The sequence below is a fragment of the Oncorhynchus gorbuscha genome, linkage group LG01 (genome assembly GCF_021184085.1).
Source record: "Oncorhynchus gorbuscha isolate QuinsamMale2020 ecotype Even-year linkage group LG01, OgorEven_v1.0, whole genome shotgun sequence".
Lineage (NCBI taxonomy): Eukaryota > Metazoa > Chordata > Actinopteri > Salmoniformes > Salmonidae > Oncorhynchus > Oncorhynchus gorbuscha.
Genome location: NC_060173.1, coordinates 16,674,334 through 16,683,329, shown reverse-complemented (window position 1 = coordinate 16,683,329; position 8,996 = coordinate 16,674,334).

Here is an 8,996-nt window from a genome sequence, read left to right as displayed (position 1 = left end):
TAGTAGTTCCCCTTGCTCTGCGATGGCCGTGGCTTTTGTGGAGTGATGGGTAACGATGCTTCGTGGGTGACTGTTGTTGATGTGTGCAGAGGGTCCCTGGTTCGCGCCCGAGTATGGGCGAGGGGATGGTCTAAAGTTATCCGGAATTTCGGTTGACTGACGTTCCCAAAGTAGACTGTTACTCAGGCCCAGAAGCTAGGATATGCATTTGATAGAAAACACTCTGAAGTTTCTAAAACTGTTAAAATAATGTCTGTGAGTATAACAGAACTGATATGGCAGGCGAAAACCCGAGGGAAATCCATCCAGAAATGTTTTTTGTTTGAGGTCACAGGCCACTTCAATGCTTGCCTATGGGATATACAAATAGACAGGACCCAGATTGCAGTTCCTATGGCTTCCACTAGATGTCAACAGTCTTTAGAAAGGGTTTCAGGCTTGTTTTTTGAAAAATGAGCAAATAGTTGGAAAAACTACAAGGTGTCTCTCATTAGAAATCTAGTCTTGTTGGTGTGTGAATGAGGTGCGCGCTCTTCGTTATTTATCTTTTCTGTTGAACATATTATTCTCCATGTTAAATATTAGTTTATTTAGTTATTACAGTACCTGAGGATAAATTAGACACATCGTTTGACTTTTTGGGACGAACTTTACTGGTAACTCTTTCGATTTTTGTATGCATGTTGAACAAGTGGATTACTGAATCAAGCGCGCCAACTAAACTGACATTTTTGGGATATAAAGGACTTTATCAAACAAAACAACCATTCATTGTGTAGCTGGGACCCTTGGGGTTGCAAAACAGAGGAAAATCTTCAAAAGGTAAGTGATTTATTTAATCGCTATTTGTGATTTTGTGATGCCTGTGCTGGTTGAAAAAGTATTTTGTTTTGGGGCGCTGTCCTCAGATGGTATGCTTTCGCTGTAAAGCATTTTTGAAATCTGACAACGAGGTTGGATTAACAAGAAGTTAAACTTTTAAAGGATGTATGACACTTGTATTTTCATGAATGTTTAAAATTAGGATGTTTGTATTTTGAACTTCGGGCTCTGCAATTTCATCGGATGTTGTTGTAGGTGTCCCACTAGTGGTTCATGCGCCCAAACAGGTTTTAAGAACAAATTCTTATTTACAATGAGCCCAGTGGGTTACCTACCTTGTTAAAGGGCAGAATTACAGATTTTTACCTTGTCAGCTCGGGGATTCGAACTAGCAACCTTTCGGTTACTGGCCCAGCAATCTAACCACTAGGCTCCCTCCCACCCCAAGAGCATCTGCTAAATTACAAAAATGTAAAAATGTCAATGTACCGCCAAAAGGCACGAGACGAAAAAACATGTTTTTTTGAATCGCAAGGCTTTATCGTTGGGTTTTTTACAGAAATGTTTGGGATTGACTAGAAATGCCTTGGAGATCGCCAGATCCCGATCAACCGGTTGGTGACCACTGACATACCCATATACAGTGGGGCAAAAAAGTATTTAGTCAGCCACCAATTGTGCAAGTTCTCCCACTTCAAAAGATGAGAGAGGCCGGTAATTTTCATCATAGGTACACTTCAACTATGACAGACAAAATGAGGGGAAAAAATCCAGAAAATCGCATTGTAGGATTTTTTATGATTTTATTTGCAAACTATGGTGGAATATAAGAACTCTCTGTGTTGTCGTTGGTATCAAAGAAAAATGTAATTTGGTCTTTAAGATGTTCACAGAATGTTGGTTCTGTGAGGAGCTGAGGATTCAACCTCCAGCCCCTCTCGTTTAGTACGATGTCACCCAATCTCAGGGAGAAGGTGAGTGGACTGTGGTCCGAGATTATAATGTCATGATACCTCACATTACAGGTATAGGGGAGTAGTTTAGCATCAACCAAAAAGTAGTCAATTCGAGTATAAACATTGTGAACATGAGAGTAATAGGAGTATTCCCTACCCGTAGGGTTAGCGAACCTTCATATATCAAATAAGTTCACATTTTTAATGTAGGTATTCAAGAATTCACTTGAATAGGAGGTAAGGGTTCGCCGGGTAGAGGATCTATCCAAATATTGGTCTAGCACACAGTTAAGGTCCCCTTCAATGACCAGGTTAGTAAGGGAGATATCTGGAATCAGGGCAAGGACTCTTTAAAAAAAAGAGGGGTTATCAATGTTTGTCCCATAGATATTTCAATATTTAGTAGAGTTACAGAAGTAGAGTGGGTCTCTCCTATTACGATCACATAACGACCCTCTTTATCAGCAATAGTGGTTTTATGTAGAAAGGGAATTCCTTTCCGTATCGGAATCGCTGTGCCTCGCATTTTGGCAGAGAAGTTAGAGTGATACACTTGCCCCACCCACCTACATTTAAGTCTGCTTTGAGAATTATTTTTCAGATGGGTTTCTTGCAAAAATATAATATCAGGCGAGAGTGCTTTCAAGTGGGCTAGGAACTGGCCTCTCTTAATTGGATTGTTTAAACCCTTGACATTCCAGGAAGTGAATGTAAGCCCTGCCCTCCTCTCATTTGTAGTGCCTATGGTGGCCTGCATAACATGTAACTCACTAAAAAGGTAAGAAAGCGCACCAAACCATAACGATCAGCATATGTAGCACCTACACCCAAGCAATATCCAACCCACCCCTCCCCCCCTGCAAGCACCTTTACTTCCCACCCTGTTCCCCTACTTTTCCCAACATTTACCCCCCCCCATCAACCCACCTTTAACAGGTATACACAAATAGGAGAGAAAAAAATAAAAATAATAAACACATTGTCTGGCCGATGCCAAAAAAGCACGGCGCGACCTCGAACGAGGTAAAACAAAAATAAAATCCCAACTATACATTCCCCTCTCACTATCCTAGAACTTCTACTAACATTTGAACTGAGGAGGCTCCCGCGAATAAAGTGTTCAATTAGCATCTAATAAACCTAATCAGATTAAGTTGCAACTTAAACATATTGCACACTTAAGCATCATCTTGGCTCAATCCCTGAGATAAACAAGATATAATATCAAAAGATTATATTGCTAAGCAATGCCGGTATAAACATAAACCATCAGCAACCGACATAGACAGCAGTACATTTACATATTGTGGGTTAGGAGATCGGAACAAGAATTTTGCTAAATTAAACGTATCCCCCCCGATCAACAAAAACAAAACAATTCAAAATAAAATAAAATGCAAAAATATGTTATATACATACATACATAAATACATACATACAAAACAATACATATATACATTTTTTTTTAAATATATACACTTATACACACACACACACATACATACATATGCATATATACACCTACATACCTACATCTACATACACAAATATTCATACCCCAGAATAATAATCTACACTAATTTAAAATATACACATACATAATACTAAAATGCTAAGAGAAAATAATAATAGAGTACAAATAATAATTATAAGTACGCACACCTACACAGACACATGCACTACATAGGGTTGGTGGAAATCTAATCGGGAGAGCGGCCCACGGCTATGACAAAGGCAGAACCGCACAAAACATCATCTTGCTAACCAGGTGTCTGCGTCTGCCCCTTCCCAACCATCACCGCCAGTCCCCTGTAAGCAATAAATAAATGGTATGGTAATAAGAATAATGTAAGAATTGAAAAATAATTAACGAAACAAAACAAAAATGGGGGAATGTAAGTATATCCAAGTGTCAATGATCAAACCTGGAAGGCCTCTCAAATAGGCATCTCTCTGAACACAGCCGGAATGAAAATGAACTTAAGTTAAATGAGAGCTCTGACCGCCTCCATTGATTGTCTCAGCGTCTTACATGTTCGGTAGCCCTTGCTGAGACGTTTAATATGGTTTCACCCATGATGGTATAGTATGGATTCGAGTCCATGAGCAGACCATAACACACAATGACAAGGCACTCTAACCTGTACGGGGGATTGGCGTATATTCCCGGATAAACTTCTCTGCGTCCAAAACCGAGGAGAGCCAAATCTTCTCACCGGAAAGCGGGGTAATTCTTAGTCTTGCAAGGAAGAGAAAGGCTGGGCGAAGATGGAGTTTGTCGAGTTTGGTCATGACATCTCTGTAGCCGGCGCAGTGCTTTGCCACATTGGGCGCATAATCCTCATAGACACGGAAGGGGTGCCCTTTATGTAACAGGTTGCCCCTCATTCGAGCCTCGCACAGGATAAGATCCTTGGTCTTGACAACAGATTATTACTGGGCGAGGACGTTGGCCCGGTCCAGGCACTGGGACAGCTGGGGATCCGAAGCCAAAACATCCGATCCCATTGCATCCTTCAATAGCATGGCGAAGAAGTCGGTGGGGCGAGAGCCCGCCTCTACCCCCTCTGCCAGACCAACAACGTGAAGGTTATTACGTCTGGATCGGCCCTCCAGGTCGACCACTTTCACCGAAAGCCTCTGCACACTATCCTGCAATGACGTGCATAGCGTCTCGAACTCGTCGATCCTACCAGCGTTGAAATCAGAAGCTTTCTCAAGGTCCACAATACTCTGGCCCTGCTAAGCGACCGTTCGAATGGTGCTCTCGATTTTGGTGTCCAGTTCAGCAATAGTGGCCTTAAGATCCTCAGCTAAGGCAACACGTTGTTCTCCAAAAGCGGGGGTAAGTTCTGTAAGTGTCACATTGTTACCTGTGCCTTCCGCCATGTCTGTCTCGTTGTTTGGTGGGGAGTAGGCCTCCGATGTGGATTTATTGTCCTTTGGTGGTGTCGTGACATTGTATTAGTTAATGTGACAACTGTTGTTCATCGAATTATTAAAGTTTCTAATTGCGTGATTAACTGAATCAAGCAATTATTAACTCATTAACCTGGGGCACCATGGGAAAACTAGTTTTATTGAGTTTCTATTTCCAAAATGAACTCAAAGAATATCAGAATATCGATTTTACAACAGCCGCTAATTAACCAGTTGCCTCTACCAATCTCATTCTGATAGCCCGTGAATCTGCACGGACCCGGGTCTCACCAATGAATTCATACCACACCAATCTTAGTTGAATATTTATTTACTAAAAAGCAAAAATGATGAAAAAAGATACACATAGACAAAACACATTATAAGATATTGATTAGAACTTAGTATAACGGGCCAACACACTATGGTGTGTGTTACCCATGATGGGGATTTCAATAGAAGATCGAATCACAAGATAAATATACATTTGGGTGAATTTGTCAGCTATGCTATTCTAACCCGAGCCTTGCCCCAAACTGCCGCTCTTATAGGTCAGAATATAATGATGTAATTATGTGGGGATGATCTCCAAGGATTCTCTGCGTAGGCTTTCAGCTGTTCGATGACGAGAGTCCTCCTGTAAGTGTCCTTTTTGGCTTAGGAGTCTGTTCCCTCACCCTTTGCTCTGGAAGGGGTCTTCTGAGGCCAGACAGCTCTGTAGCTCAGAGCTCACAGCATAGGAATTAAATCCTTTAGATACCACGATTCATTTTTACATTTACATTTAAGTCATTTAGCAGACGCTCTTATCCAGAGCGACTTACAAATTGGTGCATTCACCTTATGACATCCAGTAGAACAGTCACTTTACAATAGTGCATCTAAATCTTAAAGGGGGGGGAGGGGTGTGAAGGATTACTTATCCTATCCTAGGTATTCCTTAAAAAGGTGGGGTTTCAGGTGTCTCCGGAAGGTGGTGATTGACTCAGCTGTCCTGGCGTATTGAGGGAGTTTGTTCCACCATTGGGGGGCCAGAGCAGCGAACAGTTTTGACTGGGCTGAGTGGGAACTGTACTTCCTCAGTGGTAGGGAGGCGAGAAGGCCAGAGGTGGATGAACGCAGTGCCCTTGTTTGGGTTTAGGGCCTGATCAGAGCCTGGAGGTACTGAGGTGCCGTTCCCCTCACAGCTCCATAGGCAAGCACCATGGTCTTGTAGTGGATGCGAGCTTCAACTGGAAGCCAGTGGAGAGAGCGGAGGAGAGGGGTGACGTGAGAGAACTTGGGAAGGTTGAACACCAGACGGGCTGCGGCGTTCTGGATGAGTTGTAGGGGTTTAATGGCACAGGCAGGGAGCCCAGCCAACAGCGAGTTGCAGTAATCCAGACGGGAGATGACAAGTGCCTGGATTAGGACCTGTGCCGCTTCCTGTGTGAGGCAGGGTCATACTCTGCGGATGTTGTAGAGCATGAACCTACAGGAACGGGCCACCGCCTTGATGTTAGTTGAGAACGACAGGGTGTTGTCCAGGATCACGCCAAGGTTCTTAGCGCTCTGGGAGGAGGACACAATGGAGTTGTCAACCGTGATGGCGAGATCATGGAACGGGCAGTCCTTCAACCGGGAGGAAGAGCAGCTCCGTCTTGCCGAGGTTCAGCTTGAGGTGGTGATCCGTCATCCACACTGATATGTCTGCCAGACATGCAGAGATGCGATTCGCCACCTGGTCATCAGAAGGGGGAAAGGAGAAGATTAATTGTGTGTCGTCTGCATAGCAATGATAGGAGAGACCATGTGAGGTTATGACAGAGCCAAGTGACTTGGTGTATAGCGAGAATAGGAGAGGGCCTAGAACAGAGCCCTGGGGGACACCAGTGGTGAGAGCGCGTGGTGAGGAGACAGATTCTCGCCATGCCACCTGGTAGGAGCGACCTGTCAGGTAGGACGCAATCCAAGCGTGGGCCGCGCCGGAGATGCCCAACTCGGAGAGGGTGGAGAGGAGGATCTGATGGTTCACAGTATTGAAGGCAGCCGATAGGTCTAGAAGGATGAGAGCAGAGGAGAGAGAGTTAGCTTTAGCAGTGCGGAGCGCCTCCGTGATACAGAGAAGAGCAGTCTCAGTTGAATGACTAGTCTTGAAACCTGACTGATTTGGATCAAGAAGGTCATTCAGAGAGAGATAGCGGGAGAGCTGGCCAAGGACGGCACGTTCAAGAGTTTTGGAGAGAAAAGAAAGAAGGGATACTGGTCTGTAGTTGTTGACATCGGAGGGATCGAGTGTAGGTTTTTTCAGAAGGGGTGCAACTCTCGCTCTCTTGAAGACGGAAGGGACGTAGCCAGCGGTCAGGGATGAGTTGATGAGCGAGGTGAGGTAAGGGAGAAGGTCTCCGGAAATGGTCTGGAGAAGAGAGGAGGGGATAGGGTCAAGCGGGCAGGTTGTTGGGCGGCCGGCCGTCACAAGACGCAAGATTTCATCTGGAGAGAGAGGGGAGAAAGAGGTCAGAGCACAGGGTAGGGCAGTGTGAGCAGAACCAGCGGTGCCGTTTGACTTAGCAAACGAGGATCGGATGTCGTCGACCTTCTTTTCAAAATGGTTGACGAAGTCATCTGCAGAGAGGGAGGAGGGGGGATTCAGGAGGGAGGAGAAGGTGGCAAAGAGCTTCCTAGGGTTAGAGGCAGATGCTTGGAATTTAGAGTGGTAGAAAATGGCTTTAGCAGCAGAGACAGAGCTGCACCTGTTTGAACTCGTTACCTGTATAAAAGACACCTGTCCACACACTCAATCAAACAGACTCCAACCTCTCCACAATGGCCAAGACCAGAGAGCTGTGTAAGGACATCAGGGATAATATTGTAGACCTGCACAAGGCTGGGATGGGCTACAGGACAATAGGCAAGCAGCTTGGTGAGAAGGCAACAACTGTTGGCGCAATTATTAGAAAATGGAAGAAGTTCAAGATGACGGTCAATCACCCTCTGTCTGGGGCTCCATGCAAGATCCCACCTCGTGGGGCATCAATGAACATGAGGAAGGTGAGGGATCAGCCCAGAACTACACAGCAGGACCTGGTCAATGACCTGAAGAGAGATGGGACCACAGTCTCAAAGAAAACCACCAGTAACACACTACGCCGTCGTGGATTAAAATCCTACTGTGCACGCAAGGTCCCCCTGCTCAAGCCAGCGCATGTCCAGGCCCATCTGAAGTTTGCCAATGACTATCTGGATGATCCAGAGGAGGAATAGGAGACGGTCATGTAGTCTGATGAGACAAAAATAGAGCTTTTTGGTCTAAACTCCACTCGCCGTGTTTGGAGGAAGAAGGAGGATGGGTACAACCCCAAGAACACCATCCCAACCGTGAAGCATGGAGGTGGAAACAACATTCTTTGGGGATGCTTTTCTGCAAAGGGGACAGGACGACTGCACCGTATTGAGGGGAGGATGGATGGGGCCATGTATTGCGAGATCTTGACCAACAACCTCCTTCCCTCAGTAAGAGCATTGAAGATGGGTCGTGGCTGGGTCTTCTAGCATGACAATGACCCGAAACACACAACCAGGGCAACTAAGGAGTGGCTTCGTAAGAAGCATCTCAAGGTCCTGGAGTGGCCTAGCCAGTCTCCAGACCTGAACCCAATAGAAAATCCTTGGAGGGAGCTGAAAGTCCGTATTGCCCAGCAACAGCCCCAAAACCTGAAGGATCTGGAGAAGGTCTGTATGGAGGAGTGGGCCAAAATCCCTGCTGCAGTGTGTGCAAACCTGGTCAAGAACTACAGGAAACGTATGATCTCTGTAATTGCAAACAAAGGTTTCTGTATCAAATATTAAGTTTGGCTTTTCTGATGTATCAAATACTTATGTCATGCAATAAAATTCTAATTAATTACTTAAAAATCATACAATCTGATTTTCTAAATTTTTGTTTTAGATTCAGTCTCTCACAGTTGAAGTGTACCTATGATAAAAAATGACAGACCTCTACATGCTTTGTAAGTAGGAAAACCTGCAAAATCGGCAGTGTATGAAATACTTGTTCTCCCCACTGTACATACCTGTATACATATGAGATGAGTAATGTAGGGTATGTAATCATTATATTATATTAAGTGGCATTGTTTAAAGTGAGGCTCTCCAGAGGGTAGTGAGGTCTGCATAACGCATCACCGGGGGCAAACTACCTGCCCTCCGGGACACCTACACCACCCGATGTCACAGGAAGGCCATAAAGATCATCAAGGACAACAACCACCCGAGCCACTGCCTGTTCACCCCGCTATCGTTCAGAAGGCGAGGTCAGTA